Consider the following 6,361-nt stretch of genomic DNA (forward strand, 5'->3'; position numbering starts at 1 on the left):
TATAGAACAAATAAGCCACAGGAATAAAAAGGCACAGGATAAGGAATACAGTCAATGATATTGTAATAGCAATGTATTGGCAGAGATGATAGCTACGTGTGGTGAAAGCAATGTAAAACTTGTCAAATCACTATGCTATACACCTGAAACTAATGTAACATTATGTGCCAACTATATTAAAAAGAACCCCAACCCCCCCAAAACCAAACCAAAACAAAATCATGCTAAGTGGAAGAAGCTAGTCACAAAAGACAACGCATCACATGATTCCTTTATACTAAGTGATTCCATTTTGTGTTTAAGAATACTCAATATGATCACATAATAATTCTCCCCAAATCCAAAGAAATCACGATCAAACCCCCCAGCAGAGTACATTATGGAATTTGACAATCTGACCTTGAAATTCATACAAAAGAGCAGGAAAATTTATTCCAAGACTCATTGCAAGGCTATTGTAATTCAAACAGGAGGGAAAAGAATCAAAAGCCCAGAAACAAGTTTATGTACAAATGAGAACCTGGCATATGACAGAGATAACACTAAAAATTAATGAGAAATAATGAATTAATAAGTTGTTCTGGAACAATGGAATCTTTATACAGAAAAATGTGTAAAGCTGATCCTACTTTACATATACAGATACATACACAATCCAGATTAATAATCTAATTAAAATTAGTGATTTCAATGTAAAAAAGCAAAATTTTTAAAACTTTTAGAAGTTGAAGAAAACTGTCTTTATGACATTAAAGTTGGGAAAGACATAAACTATACAAATGCTCAAGGAAAAGAGTAATCAGAATGCCTACATTAAGATTAAATTTACCACAAAAGGTAGCATAGGGAGAATTTTAAGGACAATGTGTCCAGAATTTAAAGCATGACAATCTCTGGAAAAAGTGGAAGGGAAATAAGCCAGATTTCCTGCCAAATTCTTATCTCCTTTTCAGAACATCTGTCTGCACTTCAACTGAAATAATGAAAAGGATCATTTCAATCAGAATATTTTTAGTTTTTATTCTCATGTAGTGATTGGGTTGTAATTTGTTCCTTCTCTGACTTTCACCTCCTTCCACCTTATCATCTGCTGCCTTCCTTCTTCTTGCCAATCTGCGTGATTTCTTATTCCCACTCTTCCCTGTCTGGCTCAGAGCTAAAATGAAGTTTCCGGTTTGGGTAAATTCTCTGTAGTCTCAATGAAGGAAGTTATTTCACAGAATTTCCCATTAAATGCCTCCTCCGCATAGGTAGTAGTCCTATGCCTCTGAAAGTAACTGTATCTAGGTCTCTTACCTGCACAAAGAGTTCCACATCTTCTTCAGTCAGGTTAGAACGATTTTTTAGAAAAGCAATTTTTGTTTTAAGCGCTAACTGGTGCTGCTGTACTTCAAAGTTTTTCTCCAAGGCTTAAAATATCATTGCCCCAAGCAAAAGGTACAATATGTAGGCGAGCAGTAGTGTGCTCTTCTGGACTTTGGAGTTTGTCTCCTCTTTATATAGTGGAATGAGGGTCGGAGAATTCACATCACTTCAATGTCCTCTCAAAAAAACCCAATACAACAAAGCAAAACAAAATTCTCAGAATGGAATGTGAACTCACTTTTATTTACGAACCTACCTTTAAACAACTTTACAAAAGAGACCAGTCCTAAATAGTCATGGCAACGCCACTTTGCTCCTGACTATAGACTTCTTAATTTAAAAAAACATGATGAATTGTGCTATTTGAGGAGATAGGCAATATTGCAGGGTCAGAGTTCATCAAATGAATCAGTCGATTTCCTTAGAGGAAATGTTACTACGGAGTTACATTTTGGAGTGCATCCCAAGAGTGCAATGTTGGTGCTTTAATTGTCTGATAAAACAGGCGAAGTCAGATCATTCACTCTCTACCAGTTACTAGTGGTATGAACACAGGCCACGTCCTATCCTTGCTGTGTTTCAGATTCTTCTTCTGTAGCTACTTCGGAGGGTTGTTATAGAGATTAAATGAGCTAATATATTTAAATCCTTAGAAGGACGCCTCACAAATAGGAAATGCCGAAGGCATCTTAGCGAGTGGCTGAAGAAGTGGTGGTGTTTGTAGTAGCAGTAGTGGTATGAGGAGTGTCTCCTCTGCATCCTGATTCCTCTACCCCTCGGCTCTGCAAGCAGGAGGCTGAGAGGAAGAGCATGACTGCTGGCAAGATGAAGGAGACTCTTCACTGAATGAGGCCAGAGCCTAATATCAAGAAAGGTGAAACCCCTATGTGTTTCATATGACTCTGGGACCTGGCTTTGACACAGGTCTTCTCCACTTGGAAGGAGCAACGCTCTCCACTCGAATCTGCCACTTCACAGACTCTTCCACTTTAGAGAACAGAGCGAACCTCAGGGGCACTGGCCCCCATCACTTGGGTGAACTTTCTTTCCCAGTTGGGATTTTTAAAAAGAAAGCATATTATATATTTTGTATGTCTTATTCAAAACTATGAGAAATCATTACAATAACAAGCACGGTTAAAATCCATATGCTTAGAACATCCAGTATGTAGCCTCATACAATATTATACAATTAAATGTATCATAGTCAGTTATTAATATACATTTCCAATGTCAAATAATGAATTTAATCATACTGCATGTAACTAATTCAGAATAAGAGTGAAACAGTACGATCTCACCCAAGCAGCTCTTTTCCCTTCCATTTCCAGCAGAATAATCATATGCTTTTATGACCTTCTATTTCCATGTTTAAACTAACAGTAAAGACTGTGACTAAAACAAAGTTAAACCTACACCGAGTCTTCCTTAGGTCTCCCTGTCTTCAATAAAATACTGTGAAGAAGGAGCAATCAAATAATTACGGTGTACACCTAAAACTGAAACAATGTTATACGTCAGTTACATCTCAATTTAAAAAAAGAAAAAGAATACTTTCAAGAACCATTACTTAGTAGAGCATTTACAAACAAATGCATCTGATTTGGCCATGTTTTGTAAGAGGGCCTGAAAGATTTTGAACTTTTGAACTTTTCGTTAACACCCAAACATTTAGGGGTGTACTCTCTAGTCACACTACCAAGCCAAGGCTACTCTCCACCATCCCTGCCACCCAAGACCAGGACCCCACTCTAATGAAGCAATTAAAGTAATCCTACCACTAGATTGAAAGTTTTGCAATTCAAAAGTGTAAGTTGGATGGCTGAGAAGGGACACTTTGAGCCTGTCTAAATGAGCCTGTCATTCCACAGTTCCATCTGGAACCTTGGGGATGGCTCCCCAATATTACCACATCCCTCCTGCTGGCTGTGCCCAGCTCCCCTATCCTGTGATTCACAGACATTCTACACCCATACTCCCCCCACCTTCTACACCTTTGTTGTGACCTCATTGAGCTCACCCTTCCTGTTCCATCAGTCTCCTGCTGGCTCCCATCCTGTGATCAGGGAACCTCTTTATATTCATTCCTTCAGACTGCTCGCTGCTTCAACTCCTGTCCCTTCAGGGTCAATACTGCCAGGCCTCCGCACCTTATCTACCCTTCTCCACTTGTTGAAATGCTCCTCAGCCTTCCAGACTTGGATACCTGACACCATTTGTGATACCCCTCTGATCCTAAGTAGACAGAAGGTTCTCTGTGCTTAATTCAATTATAGCATTTATTTGTACTATGTTCATGGACAGTCCCCTGAAGAAGGTATAGACAGACTTTACCTTATTCAAGTTAGACCTCTTTCAAACATGTAACAGGGTTTCACATACTCAGAAATGCTTCTTGGATGCAACTGAATAATTTCCATATAAAGTGTATTCTGACAAACTTCGTATTTCCCCCTCTAGATTATAATATCCAGAGACAATGTAAAGTATTGCAAATACCACGGGCTTCAGAGTTTGGCGGTACTGGGCTGAGTCCTGGCTCAGTCACTGTGTAGTTTGTGACCTTGGATAGCTAACTTCTCTGAATCTCTGTTTTCCGATCTATAATGCGGGTGTCATCATCCCCTTGTATTATCATTTTGGACTTGAGACCCTGTGCAGACTGCCTGACAGAAGATAACTTCTCCATAAATAGCTTTTAAGACTTTATGACTAGTTGTAATAATTGTCTTCAGGCAGAAAGAATTTGCATGGCACATTTTATGGTGACTTTCCTCGAGTGTTTATTTTTTTAAAAAAAATGTTTGCTGAGTGAATGGAAAATGTGGTAATGAACAAACTTGGAGATGGAGCCTTGACAAGACGTTTCTGGGAATTAGTGTGTGAGAAACATGAGTGGATGTTTTCTTCTTCTCTTATATCTCAAAGAACCCAATGGGATTCTTCTACTAATTTGTCCCTGGCTGCTGTGAGCTAGGAATGAGACAGCCGCTTGAGTGTATGAACCTAGAGTGTGGTTCCCAAACATTCAGGGAAACACTGGAGCTGTTCCAGGTTTTTGTGAATGCCAGCGACTTTAAATTTGGACTAAGCCCTATGGCTGTCCCAAAAAGTGTAGAAGAAGGTCACAGTGTCCCTGTATTCAAATGTCCTAGTGCCAGATCACTATTGAACGGCAGTGTTACCTGCATTGTAAAGCTGGGATACACGGAAGGGTAAGATGAGTCAGCTAAGCAGCAAGTTGGAACTCTAGGAAAGAAAAATACCAAGGTTATGATTTTTACTTCAAAATAGTAATAAGAAGAAGAGGAGGACAGGGAGGAGGATGGGGGGGGGAGAAGTACAGAAGAAGGAGGAGAAAGAGGATGAGAAAAGGAAGCTTTGCTGTTCTAGACACTTACCTTGATGGAATCTTTCTGATTCATTTTAACACCATATAAAGTAATTAATTTTAATTCTGTTGTTTTTACAGATGAAGAAACTGAAGTTTAGACAAATTAAGAAATGTACCTAAGATCACACAGCTATTGTGACCTTAATAAGGTGAGATTCAGAGGTGCCTGGGTGGCTCAGATGTTAAGCATCTGCCTTCGGCTCAGGGTGTGATCCCAGAGTCCTGGGATTGAGCCCCGCATCGGGCTTCTCCACTGGGAGGCTGCTTCTTCCTCTCCCACTCCCCCTGCTTGTCTCTCTCTCACTGGCTGTCTTTGTGTCAAATAAATAAATAAAATCTTTAAAAAAATAATAAAAAAATAAGGTGAGATTCAAACTAATGTCTAATTAGCCCCAAACTTGTGTGCCCTTCAATACTATTCATTCATGTATTAAATAAATATTAATTGAGCACCTATTTATTAATCTCTACTGGCACCGAGGATGTAACAGTGGATAAAATAGACAATAATTCCTGCCTTCATGGAGCTTACATCCCAGTGGGAGGTTTCAGATAATAAACACATAAATGGGTAAAATATACAGAATGTTAGATGATGAAGAATGCCCTGGAGGAGAGTAGAGCCAAGAAGGGATATGGAGGTGCGGGGCTGGGGGCTGCCATATTTTTTAAAAAATTATGTTTTTTTAGTTCAATATAATTAAAATACAGTGTTATATTGGCTTCAGGTGTATAATATGGCGATTCAACAATTCTATACATTACCCATCCCCCCACCCACCTCCTCTCTGATAATCACCAGTTTGTTTTCTATATTTAAGAGTCTGTTTTTATCTCTTTTTCTCTTTGGCCATTTGTTTTGTTTCTTAAATTCCATGTATGAGTGAAATCAGATGGCATTTATCTTTCTCCGACTTATTTCACTTAGCATTATGCCCTCTAGATCCATCCATGTTGTTGTAAATGGTAAGATTTCACCCTTTTTATGGCTGAGTAATACTCCATTGTGTATATATATTTTCATAGCCTTTGGGTAAATACCCAGTAGTGGAATTGCTGGATCGTATGGTAATTCTATTTTTAATTTTTTGAATGATTTCCATACCATCTTCCACAGTGGCTGCACCAGTTTGCATTCCCACCAACAGTACAGGAGGGTTCCCTTTTCTCTCCATCCTCACCAACACTTGTTGTTTCTTGTTTTTTATTGTAGGCATTCTGACACGTGTGGTTTTGATTTGCTTTTATCTGATGATGAGTGATGTTGAGCCTCTTTCCATGTGTCTATTGGCCATCTGTATGTCTTCTTTGGAGAAAGGTCTGTTTGTGTCTTCTGCCCATTTGTTAAATGGATTATTTGCTTTTTTTGGTGCTGAGCTGTATAAGTTCTTAATATATTTTGGATACTAACCCTTTGCGGGCTATGTCATTTGCAAATATCTTCTCCCATTCAGTGGGCTGTCGTTTGCTTTGTAGATTGCTAGTTTATTTTTGCTTTTGTCTCCCTTGCCTCAGGAGACAGATGTAGAAAAATGTTGCCATGGTGGGGCATGCCATTTTAAATGACACAATTAGGGAATACCTCGCTGTCAAGATAAAATT

At 38.9% G+C, this 6,361-nt stretch overlaps 1 pseudogene; it reads right to left on the reverse strand.

The window, feature by feature from the left end:
• The window catches only part of LOC148107664 (potassium channel, subfamily K, member 16-like), a 29,284-nt pseudogene extending 25,281 nt beyond the window's left edge, over positions 1 to 4,003 (reverse strand).
• Positions 4,004 to 6,361: the final 2,358 nt, after the last annotated feature.

This window comes from Ursus americanus, chromosome 26, assembly GCF_024610735.1.
Source record: "Ursus americanus isolate L20-20 chromosome 26, mUrsAme1.1.p, whole genome shotgun sequence".
NCBI classification, from domain to species: Eukaryota; Metazoa; Chordata; class Mammalia; order Carnivora; family Ursidae; genus Ursus; species Ursus americanus.